At 44.8% G+C, this 12,579-nt stretch overlaps 1 protein-coding gene across 2 annotated transcripts in view; it reads right to left on the minus strand.

Moving 5' to 3' along the window:
• The window catches only part of LOC120997021 (WAP four-disulfide core domain protein 5-like), an 884,590-nt gene that overhangs the window by 774,324 nt on the left and 97,687 nt on the right, over positions 1 to 12,579 (minus strand). The gene's annotated exons all lie outside the window — the stretch shown is intronic.

The following is a 12,579-nucleotide window of genomic DNA, read 5'->3' on the forward strand; positions in this document are numbered from 1 at the left end:
ATAGGAGAATATAATAGTCTTACTTACTTTCATGCGGCCGATTCTTTAGAAAACAAAGTTTTATAATATGTAAATCAGGGCTCTACCAGCAAGTAGGGCGTCTACTTGCTGGTAGCCGCAGCAGAAAACCGCCCCCTCGCCGTGTTGATTGACAGGGCCAGCCGTGATCTCCTCCTCCGGCCGGCCCTGTCAGTATTTTAAAAATCGCGCGCCTCTGGTCATTCGGCGCAGGCGCTCTGAGATGAGGAGGCTCGTCTCCTCAGAACTCCCTCAGTGCGCCTGCGCCGATGACATCACCGAAAGAGAAGACGTCATCGGCGCAGGCGCACTGAGGGAGTGCTGAGGAGACGAGCCTCCTCATCTCAGAGCGCCTGCGCCGAATGACCAGAGGCACGCGATTTTTGAAATACTGACAGGGCGGGCCGGAGGAGGAGATCACGGCTGGCCCTGTCAATCAACACGGCGAGGGGGCGGTTTTCTGCTGCGGCTACCAGCAAGTAGACGCCCTACTTGCTGGTAGAGCCCTGATTTACATATTATAAAACTTCGTTTTCTAAAGAATCGGCCGCATGAAAGTAAGTAAGACTATTATATTCTCCTATATCGCGCTATAAGGAATATAACTATCCAAAAAAAAAAAAATGAGTTTTGTGGGGTGACAGAAACCCTTTAATGTGACCTATAAACTGTAAAACTCAAGGGAAAAACAAATTTTTTAGGTGGAGGGAAGAAAAAATATAAAAATAAAATAATATGGTTGCAGAAGTGTGCAGACCCTTAAACTAATACTTTGTGGAAGCACCATTTGATTTGATTACAGCACTCAGTCTTTTTGGGTATGAGTCTATCAGCATGGCACATTTTGACTTGCCAAGATTTGCCCGCTCTTCTTGGCAAAAACACTCCAGATCTGTCAGATTGCGAGGGCATCTCCTGGGCACTGCCCTCTTCAGATCACCCCACAGATTGTCAATCGGATTCAGGTCTGGGCTCTGGCTGGGCCATTCCAAAACTTTGATCTTCTTCTGATGAAGCCATTCCTTTTTTGATTTGGATGTATGCTTTGGGTCGTTGTCATGCTGAAAGATGAAGTTCCTCTTCATGTTCAGCTTTCTAGCAGAAACCTGAAGGTTTTGTGCCAATATTGACTGGTATTTGGACCTGTTCATAATTCCCTCTAGCTTAACTAAGGCCCCAGTTCCAGCTGAAGTAAAACAGCCCCTTGGCATGATGCTGCCACCACCATGCTTCACTGGGGCTATGGTGTTCTTTTGGTGATGTGCAGTGTTGTTTTGGCGCCAAACATATCTTTTGGAATTATGGCCAAAAAGTTCAACCTTGGTTTCATCAGACCATAACACCTTTTCCCACATGCTTTTGGGAGACTTCAGATGTGTTTTTGCAAAATGTAGCCTGGCTTGGATGTTTTTCTTCGTAAGAAAAGGCTTTCGTCTTGCCACTCTACCCCATAGCTCAGACATATGAAGAATACGGGAGATTGTTGTCACATGTACCACACAGCCAGTACTTGCCAGATATTTCTGCAGCTCCTTTAATGTTGCTGTAGGCCTCTTGGTAGCCTCCCAGATCAGTTTTCTTCTCGTCTTTTCATCAATTTTGGAGGGACGTCCAGTTCTTGGTAATGTTACTGTTGTGCCATATTTTCTCCACTTGATGATGACTGTCTTCACTGTGTTCCATGGTATATCTAATGCCTTGGAAATTCTTTTGTCCCCTACTCCTGACTGATACCTTCTAACAATGAGATCCCTCTGCTGCATTGGAAGCTCTCTGTGGACAATGGCTTCTGCTGTGGGATGCGACTAAGAAAATTTAAGGAAAGACCAACTAGAGCAGCTGAACTTTATTTTGGGTTAATCAGAGGCACTTTAAATGATGGCAGGTGAATGCTGACTCCTATTTAACCGGATTTTGAATGTGATTGCTTATTTCGGAACACAGCTACATCCCCAGTTATAAGAGGGTGTGCACACTTATGCAACCACATTATATTAGTTTTTTTTTGTTTTCTTCCCTCCACCTAAAAGATTTCAGTTTGTGTTTCAATTGAGTTGTACAGTTTATAGGTCCCGTTAAAGGTGGAGAAAGTTCTGAAAAGATTTATCTTTGTCTCATTTTTTTACAGCACAGAAACCTGACATTTTAACAGGGGTGTGTAGACTTTTTATATCCACTGTATATATATATATAAATATTAACAGAAGGACCCGGCTTCGCACGGGTATATTTCATCTATTTCATTTAATGTTTCCGTGTGTCGTAATAGTGACCTCTACAGTACCCACCCCTTTAACAGTGACCTCCACAGTGGCCGCCCATTTAACAGTGACAGCATCTTTAACAGTGACCTGCACAGTGCCTGCCCCTTTAAAAGTGACCTCCTCAGTGCACACCCCTTTTAACAGTGAACTCCACAGTACCTGCCCCTTTAACAGTGAACTCCACAGTGCCTGCCCCTTTAACATTGCCCACCCCTTAACAGTGACATCCACAGTAACTGCCACTTTAACAATGACAACCCCTTTAACAGTGACCTTCATAGTGTCCGACCCTTTAACAGTAATCTCCACAGTACCCGCCTCTTTAACAGTGACTTCCACAGTGCCCGCCCCTTTAACAGTGACCTCCCCAGTGCCCACCCCTTTAACAGTGACCTTCACATTGCCTTCCCTTTAATAGTGACTGCCCCTTTAACAGTGACCTCAACAATGCCTGCCCCTTTAACAGTGACCTCCACAGCGCCCACCCTTTAACAGTAACCTCCACAGTGCCCGCCCCTTTAACATTGACCTCCTCAGTGCCCGCCTCTTTAACAATGACCTCAACAATGTCTGCCCCTTTAATATTGACCATCCCTTTAACAGTGACCTTCATAGTGACAGCCCTTTTTTTTATTTGATTTTATTTTTTGCCTTTTTTTTTTTATATTGACAATTTTTATTGTTTTTCATATTCATTAGATCAAGCATTGTCAGATACATAGTATATAAACTTTTACAAAATAAATGCCTGAGAGTAATAGACGTAAGTACAAAAAGCAATTGAAAGTGCAGAAGAAGGCCTACAAACACTCAATTTTGAGTAAACAGTATGACAGGTATACTGAAGCGAGAATGTTATGGCATAATATGAAAAGTAACTAGTGTAGGAAAGTCCTATGCTCTGGGAGCTGATCAGCGTATGTTGAGGGGAGGGAGTTAAGAGAAGTTTCTAAAAGTTTTCCATGGGGACCAAATTTGAAGGAAAGTGGATCTGGAGCGCAACTCCCAATGCGAGATCTCCTCCATTCTATATATCTGGTCAACTCTGTTAATCCAGTGTTCAGTACTAGGGACCACGGGGGATAGCCAATGAGTCGGAAGGAGTAGTCTAGCTGCTGCTACTAAGAGAGAGAAGAGCGAGGACTTAAAGGGGGATACTCCACCCATGCCGAGATATAGCAAAGTTAGATCGGGGGAGCAAGGGAAGGAGGTCTGGCAGATCTGATTGCTCATATTGATTATGTTGTGCCACCAGGGATTGATTAGTTCACAAGACCACCAGATGTGTAAGAAGGAGCCTTTGGCCTTATTACATCTCCAGCAGGTATCAAGGGCATTGGGATAATATAGACACGTCTTATCCGGGGTCCTGTACCATCTCATAAGGACCTTGTAACTATTTTCTTGAATACGTACACACCTAGAAATCTTATGCGGGGAGATCAACGTTTTAGCTATCTCAAGAGGTGACAGGGTTCATTGGAGGTCTTTTTCCCATAGAGCGATTATTGCAGGTTTGAGAGTTGAAGATGGGTCTATCAGATGTTTATATATTATGGAGATGGTTTTATGAGGATATTTCTTGCTGCTTAACAACTCTTCAAACCAGCTAATAACATTAGAAGGGGAAGTTTTCTTTATGAGAAGGAGGGATTCTATTTTAATGAAACGCAAGAGGCTAGGATTGAGAGTCTGTGTGTCAAGTATTTTGCAGATTTTAATGTCTGAGAGTAAACAACCATCTTGATCTAGGATCTGCAAAATAGCGGTCTCAGAGGACCTCAAAGCGATAGGACAACTATCTCTCAAATCTCTGGGAGCCAAATTGATTACATCTTTTATCCGCAGTAGAGGGGAAGGCAGAGCCAGAGCCCTGGAGCTGGATGAGAACCACCCCCAGACCTTTAAGGTGTTTCGAATGAGGGGGTTAATGGTAGAGCTTGGTACAGGAGGTGGTCTGTCAGCCAGCAGGAGGGCCCTGGTAGAGGAGGGTAAAAAGGCATTTTCTATTACGAGCCAGGATTTATGGGATGGGTTTCTAATCCAGTCTACAATTCTAGAGAGTTGTATGGCCCTCAAGTACGTCTCTGGGTCAGAAAGCCCATTTCCCCCTTTAGCTTTAGGTCTAGTCAGAGTGCTAAATGAGATGCGAGGATGTTTGCCCTGCCAGATAAATTTACGTATTAGTTTATTCAAGGAAATGAAGTAGGATTTAGGGATTTCAATGGGAAGCACCTGCATCAAGTAAGTGAGTCTGGGAAGGATTAGAGACATAAGTATGTTTTTTCTCCCAAACCAGGAAAGGTATGGGAAATCCAATGAGTCCAACTGGGTCTGTATGGATGCTAGGAGGGGTTTATAGTTCAATCTAAATAAATCTGGTAGGTGAGGGGAGATCTTAACCCCTAAGTATGTTAATTGTTGGGTTTGCCAATTAAATGGGGAGTTTTTTTTCGAGGGAAGTGAGACTTGTAAGAGGGAGACCAACATGTACGATTTGGGACTTTGAAGGGTTAACTTTGAAATTGGATAGAAAACCAAATAGATTAAGCTTTGAAACTATTTTGGGCATGGATTTAAGGGGGTTCGTAGTCAGGATCAGTAGATCGTCTGCAAAAGCCGCCAGTTTAAGTTTGTGACCCTCGACCACCAATCCACCAATCTCCCTGTCTTGCCTAAGAGACTGCAACAGGGACTCCATCACTAAGACAAATATAAGGGGTGACAGCGGGCAGCCTTGCCTCGTACCATTTCTTATTGGGAAGTGGGAGGACATAAGGCCATTGACCGACACGGATGCTGAAGAATGTGTATACATAGAAAACATTGCATTAATGAACTGTACAAGAAGCTGGAATTTAGAGAGGATCTGCCTAATATATGACCAGTCCACTCTGTCAAATGCTTTTTCAGCATCCGTGCCAATCATGACTAGGGGGGTGGCTTTATGGGACGCGTAGTATAGAGCATCCAATATCTTGGTAGTATTGTCTTTCCCCTCACGTCCCTTAACAAAACCCACTTGATCTGGGTGGACCAAGTCGGGAAGTAGGTTTTGCAATCTTGTGGCCAACATTTTTGCTAAAAGTTTAAGGTCCACATTGAGCAAGGATATGGGTCGGTAGTTAGAACAGGATGAAAGGTCTTTTCCCTCTTTAGGAATAATTGTGATCGTAGCTTTTGTCATATCTGAGGAAAGCGAATGACCGGATAATGCACGATTACAAATGGGGAGCATAAATGGTAGTAATAGTTCTCCAAAGGCCGAATAATAAGTTATAGGAAGGCCGTCAGGGCCGGGGCTTTTCCCTTTAGGGGTTGATTTAATGGCAGTTGCTAATTCTAGGGAGGTAAATGGTTTGGACAAAGATTCCTGTTGTGATGAAGTTAGGGACGGAAGGTTGAGGGTGTCTAAGAAGGATTTGATGTTGGCCTCTTTTCCCAAGAAAGGGTTTGGAAGATCAGAGGGTGGAAGGTTATATAGGGACTCATAGAACAGCCTAAATTGTTCCGCAATCTCCTCTGCTTTGAAAAGTTGAGTGCCCTGGGGGGATTTGATGCTTTGTACATATCGGGAGTCTCTTCTCTGTTTTATCCTACGCATCATATATTTTGAGGCTTTATTACCATGAGCGAAGGTTTTTTGTTGAGCAGATAGAAAAAACTTGGCTGAACTTTCGTTCAATAAGTTTTTCAATTGAGTTCTGAGAGAAGAGAGTTCCAATAATTGATGGGCGAGTAAGGACTGCTTATGGGCCTTTTCCGCCACATGAATTTTAGTTAATAATGTGGCAAGCTTTTTTTCTGATTCTTTCTTTAGGAAGGAACAGAGACCAATCAGCCTGCCCCTAATGTATGGTCTATGAGCATCCCAGAGAATCTGGGGGGATATCTCAGGGGTATTGTTGATTAAAAAGTACTCCTCTAGAAAAGAAGCTATTTGTGATTTATGTATGGCATTGCCCAGCAGAGACTCATTAAACCTCCAAATTGAGTGTCTGTCAGATTTGTAATCCGGGCGTATGATACAGTACAGGTCCTTCTCCAAAAATTTGCATATTGTGATAAAGTTCATTATTTTCTGTAATGTACTGATAAACATTAGACTTTCATATATTTTAGATTCATTACACACAAATGAAGTAGTTCAAGCCTTTTCTTGTTTTAATATTGATGATTTTGGCATACAGCTCATGAAAACCCAAAATTCCTATCTCCAAAAATTAGCATATCATGAAAAGGTTATCTAAACGAGCTATTAACCTAATCATCTGAATCAACTAATTAACTCTAAACACCTGCAAAAGATTCCTGAGGCTTTTAAAAACTCCCAGCCTGGTTCATTACTCAAAACCACAATCATGGGTAAGACTGCCGACCTGACTGCTGTCCAGAAGGCCATCATTGACACCCTCAAGCAAGAGGGTAAGACACAGAAAGAAATTTCTGAACGAATAGGCTGTTCCCAGAGTGCTGTATCAAGGCACCTCAGTGAGAAGTCTGTGGGAAGGAAAAAGTGTGGCAGAAAACGCTGCACAACGAGAAGAGGTGACCGGACCCTGAGGAAGATTGTGGAGAAGGACCGATTCCAGACCTTGGGGGACCTGCGGAAGCAGTGGACTGAGTCTGGAGGAAGACTGGGGAGAGGGAAATGCCAAAATGCCTGAAGTCCAGTGTCAAGTACCCACAGTCAGTGATGGTCTGGGGTGCCATGTCAGCTGCTGGTGTTGGTCCACTGTGTTTTATCAAGGGCAGGGTCAATGCAGCTAGCTATCAGGAGATTTTGGAGCACTTCATGCTTCCATCTGCTGAAAAGCTTTATGGAGATGAAGATTTCATTTTTCAGCACGACCTGGCACCTGCTAACAGTGCCAAAACTACTGGTAAATGGTTTACTGACCATGGTATTACTGTGCTCAATTGGCCTGCCAACTCTCCTGACCTGAACCCCATAGAGAATCTGTGGGATATTGGGAAGAGAAAGTTGAGAGACGCAAGACCCAACACTCTGGATGAGCTTAAGGCCGCTATCGAAGCATCCTGGGCCTCCATAACACCTCAGCAGTGCCACAGTCTGATTGCCTCCATGCCACGCCGCTTTGAAGCAGTCATTTCTGCAAAAGGATTTGAAGGTTGACTTTTTTTGTATTAAAAACACTTTTCTTTTATTGGTCGGATGAAATATGCTATTTTTTGGAGATAGGAATTTTGGGTTTTCATGAGCTGTATGCCAAAATCATCAATATTAAAACAAGAAAAGGCTTGAACTACTTCAGTTGTGTGTAATGAATCTAAAATATATGAAAGTCTAATGTTTATCAGTACATTACAGAAAATAATGAACTTTATCACAATATGCAAATTTTTTGAGAAGGACCTGTATATGGGGGAGTGATCGGATAAGGTAATGTCTCCTATATGGGAGGACGAACAGAGTTGTATCTTTTCTTTGGTAATAGAATATAGTCTATCCTACTATAAGAGGTATTTTCTGGGGAAAAGAAGGAGTAGTCTATTGTCTCAGGATTAAGGCAACGCCATATGTCTACCATAACCAGGTTATAGAGCTTAGTATGGAACAATTTAAGGGCTCTCATTGATATAGGAGATTTCTTAGATGAAGTGTCGATAAGTGGGTTGAAAGCCAAGTTAAAGTCTCCAGCTAAGATCAGGAAACCTTCCCTATGGGTTTCAACTAAAGAAAAGACATTAATAAGCCAGTTAACTTGGTCTGAGTTGGGGGCATAGACGTTCACAAATGTGTATAGGGAATGTCCCACTTGGCCCTTGAGAATGAGGTATCTACCATCTGGATCCTGTATATGGGATATATATTGGAAGGGAAGACTCCTGTGGAAGCCTATACTAACGCCTCTCGAGGCAGCACCCCCAGCCCCACAATGATACCAGCTGGGAAATTTAGAGTGAGATTGGGATATTTATCATGCTTGAAATGGGTTTCTTGGAGGAAATCCACTGAGCATTTCTCCTTATTTAACAGGGAAAAAATCTGGCATCTTTTAGAGGGGGATCTCAATCCCTTAACATTATAAGATACCAATTTGAGATCAGACATAGTTAGTTATGTGAGAGGGTGTATCAGGGTCTCTAAATATCATATTAAAAGGGGACTGACCAGCCGGCATAAGGAGGAAAAGAAGGGTGCCACCTCGAGGAGAGTAATCCATAGACCATTTCCCCAGACCATCCCAGAACTTCTGGAAAGTTACCCAAGAGGATTGTGAGTACCTGTCAAAACAATAAAGATAAGACAAATAGAACATAACAATAAACAATAACAATATGCGAATATTTAGTCGCCATGTATGAGGGGACTTAATAATTGTAGTACCCTGAGTGGGTGCCATAAGAGGAGGGGAGAGGTAAAAATACCTAGGAATAGGAACTCCCTCTACGGAATGAATATTACTGGAGGGTGTTAGTAGTAATATTGAGCCCTGGGGATTGTATTAGATCAGTGGACAGTTACTTATTTAGAACTGTAATAGCGGAGAGTAGAGGGGAAGGGATGAGACGAGGGGGGGGGTAGAGAAGAGGGAATCAGGATATGGGCAGTAACATAAGTATCACATAAACTACTATTAAGATATAAAACCAATTTAGCCTACAAACAGATGGGAAGAAAATCCCTACTGTCTCGTCCTCCAATACCGAGTGGAGAAGGGGCACATTAAAGTGTAAAGAAAGTGTGAAAACCTATATCACCACCTAGTATAGAAAGCAGATAATCGTAAAATAAACCAGTTTAACATAGTAGTGTCGGTACAGAAAATCAGTAGGATCAGACCTGTGAGTCCCTATTCACAGGGGGGAAGATAGAAAGTAGATTACTTGTCTACTAGGGCTAAGCGCTTAGGAGTAGTTGAAAAGTTCCCCTCCTGGACCTTTGGGGTTTTGGGGTGTGAGGCGGTTCCCAGGGAATCACTGAAGGTAGATCAGGTAAGTCAGTCATGTTCTGGATCACGTCCCAGTTTTCAATGGGTAACGGCGAAATCTGGAGGAGGTCATAGGCTTTATCCAAGTCGCAAAAAGCAGCAATATGGAGACGGCGACCATCGTGAAAGAAGGAGAGACCGAACAGGAATGTCCACCTATAGATGATCTTGTGTTGACGCAGAAAATCTGTAAGTGGCTTCATCGCCTTCCTTTTCCTGAGGGTTGATTGGGCTAAGTCCTGGTAGATAGTGATGGAATTGCCGTCCCATTCCACAGCGTTGGAATTTCTGGAGCTAGCCAATATGGCTTCTTTCACCGGGAAGTGTAAAAATTTGCATATCACATCTCTGGGGGGTTCGTTGGCCTGCGGCTTCGGGCGAAGTGCTCTATGCGCCCTTTCTATTAAGACTTCATGCACAGACTCCGGGCCCAATAGTTTGAGGCAGATCTGTATAACTGTTTCTGGAATATCCACTGCCACAATCGATTCAGTAATGCCTCTGAAGCGGAGGTTGTTCCGCCTACTCCTATTCTCCTGGTCCTCCATAGCGGTATATAAGGAGGTAATGTGACTTTGAGCTAGAGACAGGCTGGCGGACACCCTGTTCTGATGTTGAAGTATTGCGGCCTGGGTGTCTTCTAACACTTCCACCCTCCGGCCTATGTGGCGTACATCCTCTTTTATTGAAGAGAGATCCAAGCTAAGGGGACCCAGGGCATCTGCCAGGGCTTCCTTGAGAAAAGCCCTGGAGATAGGTAGGCAGTCTATATCACTGGGATCTTCCCCTACCTTATCGGAGCCTGCAGCTGCAGCTTGCTTGTGGCTGGAGCGAGGTGTCCCGGGCGCCATCTTGGGTTCTCTATTAACAGCCGCCACTGCCGCCTTTTTCATGAATTTCTCTATTTCGCTGGTTTGGCTCAGAGATCTGGTGTGACCTGTCTGGTCAGCAGACTTTTGGCCACCGATTTTGACCATCTTGCAGTCCAGTTCGCTGATGATAAGGAGCTGTGAGGGATAAGCTAGCAGGAGAGCTGCACTTCACACAACCATCCGACTCTGGTGCAGGCTCCGCCCCCCAGTGACAGCCCTTTTAACAGTGACTTCCACAGTGCCCACCCCTTTAACAGAGATCTCCACAGTGCCTGCCTCTTTAACAGTGACCTCCATAGTACCCGCCCCTTTAACAGTGACCGCCCTTTAAACAGTAACCTCCACAGTGCCCGGCCCTTTAATATTGACCTCCTCAGTGCCAGCCTCTTTAACATTGACTGCCCCTTTAACAGCGACCTCCACAGTGCTCGCCCCTTTAAAAGTGACCTCCACAGTGCCCACCCCTTTAACAATGACCTCCACAGTGCCAGCCACTTTAACATTGACCACCTCTTTAACAGTGACCTTCATAGTGGCCGCCCCTTTAACAGTGACCTTCAGAGTGCCCGCCCCTTTAACAGTGACTTCCACAGTGCCCGCCCTTTTAACAGAGACCTCCACAATGCCCGCCCCTTTAGCAGTGACTTAAACAGTACCTGCCCCTTTAACAGTGACCTCCACAGTACTGTCACGACCGCTATCCCAGCAGCGGTCGTGTCGCACCAGACAGAGGGGAAGGGGGACCCTTATCTATGGATGGGAAATAGAATGGCCACCCCTGACTAACCCTCAGCTGGCACCTGTCTGCCCTGATACCCTAGACGGGGTGTGAACCCGTGCGGCGAGCAGGATACCTAAAACCCTCAGTCGCCCTAACTAGACTGGACTGAGGAAAGGCCGATGGGAGCGCTAGTCACCATCACTCACGTCTAGGAAAACAACAGGGGAAGACAGCAACAAACAATCAATGGCAGTGATAGACTTATCCAGTCACGAGCAGAGAAGGCGATCCCAAACACGACAGTCCACGCCGGACAAGAGCTCCACAGCAACACCAACAAACAATCTCCTTCCAAGGTCAGAGTAGCACTGGTAGTAAGGACTATATCTGGCAATGACTGAAAGTGAAAGTGAAACTAATATAGTAGCTGGGAGTGGCAGACAGGACTCACCTGAGGAGGATGCCTACAAACTCCCAGTCAGGACAAAAAGGTTCACAAGGCAAAACCCAGATGACATACCCTGAACCACGGAGCAAACTCACAAGCTATCGCGAGTAGCAAGTCGCTGCGACCTTCTCCTCCCAGACCTGTCTGGATCAGTCACAGTCATGACAGTACCCCCCTTTCTACGAGGGGCCCCTGGACCCTCAAGACCAGGCCTCTCCGGATGGGAGCTATGAAAAGCCCGAATGAGTCTGTCCGCTTTTATCTCTGATGCTGGAACCCACATTCTCTCTTCGGAACCATAACCTTTCCAGTGCACCAGGTACTGAAGAGAGCGGCGAACATATCGTGAGTCAACAATCTTTTCTACCTGAAACTCAAGACTGCCATCAACAACCACCGGTGGAGGCGGTAGTGGCAATGGTTCAGGAGGTTCTACATATCTCTTAAGCAGAGATCTGTGGAAGACGTTATGGATCCTTAGAGTCTGAGGTAGCTCCAGACGAAAAGCCACCGGGTTAATGATCTTAATTACCCTATAAGGACCAATAAATCTCGGACCTAATTTCCACGAGGGAACCTTCAACTTGATATTTCTGGTAGACAACCACACCAAGTCATTCACCCCAAGGTCCGGACCTTCAGAGCGCTTCTTATCAGCCGCACGTTTGTATCTACCACCAATTCTCTTCAAACTTTCTTGCACACTCTGCCACACTGAAGAAAGTGAAGACGCAAATCGTTCCTCCTCGGGAATCCCAGACGGCCCCCCCTCACTAAACGTACAAAACTGAGGATGGAAACCATATGCACCAAAAAATGGTGACTTATCGGTGGATTCTTGACGACGATTATTAATGGCAAACTCGGCTAACGGTAAATAAGATGACCATTCCTCCTGATTTTCGGAAACAAAGCATCTCAAATATGTCTCTAGGTTTTGATTGGTACGTTCAGTCTGACCGTTGGACTGTGGATGGAAAGATGAAGAAAATGACAGATAAACCCCTAAACGAGAACAAAAAGCTTTCCAAAATTTAGAAACAAATTGGGTGCCACGATCCGAAACAATATCGGAAGGGACCCCGTGAAGCTTCACGATGTGGTCAATAAAAACCTGAGCCAGTGTGTTAGCATTAGGCAATGCGGCAAGAGCAATAAAGTGCACCATTTTGCTGAATCTGTCTTCCCCGCTGATACTGGTAGATCCGTAATGAAATCCATTGACAGGTGCGTCCAAGGCCTGTTGGGGATGGCCAGAGGTAACAGACGCCCTGCCGGACGAGTATGATCTACCTTAGAA

This window comes from Bufo bufo, chromosome 4, assembly GCF_905171765.1.
Source record: "Bufo bufo chromosome 4, aBufBuf1.1, whole genome shotgun sequence".
In the NCBI taxonomy this organism is placed as follows: domain Eukaryota; kingdom Metazoa; phylum Chordata; class Amphibia; order Anura; family Bufonidae; genus Bufo; species Bufo bufo.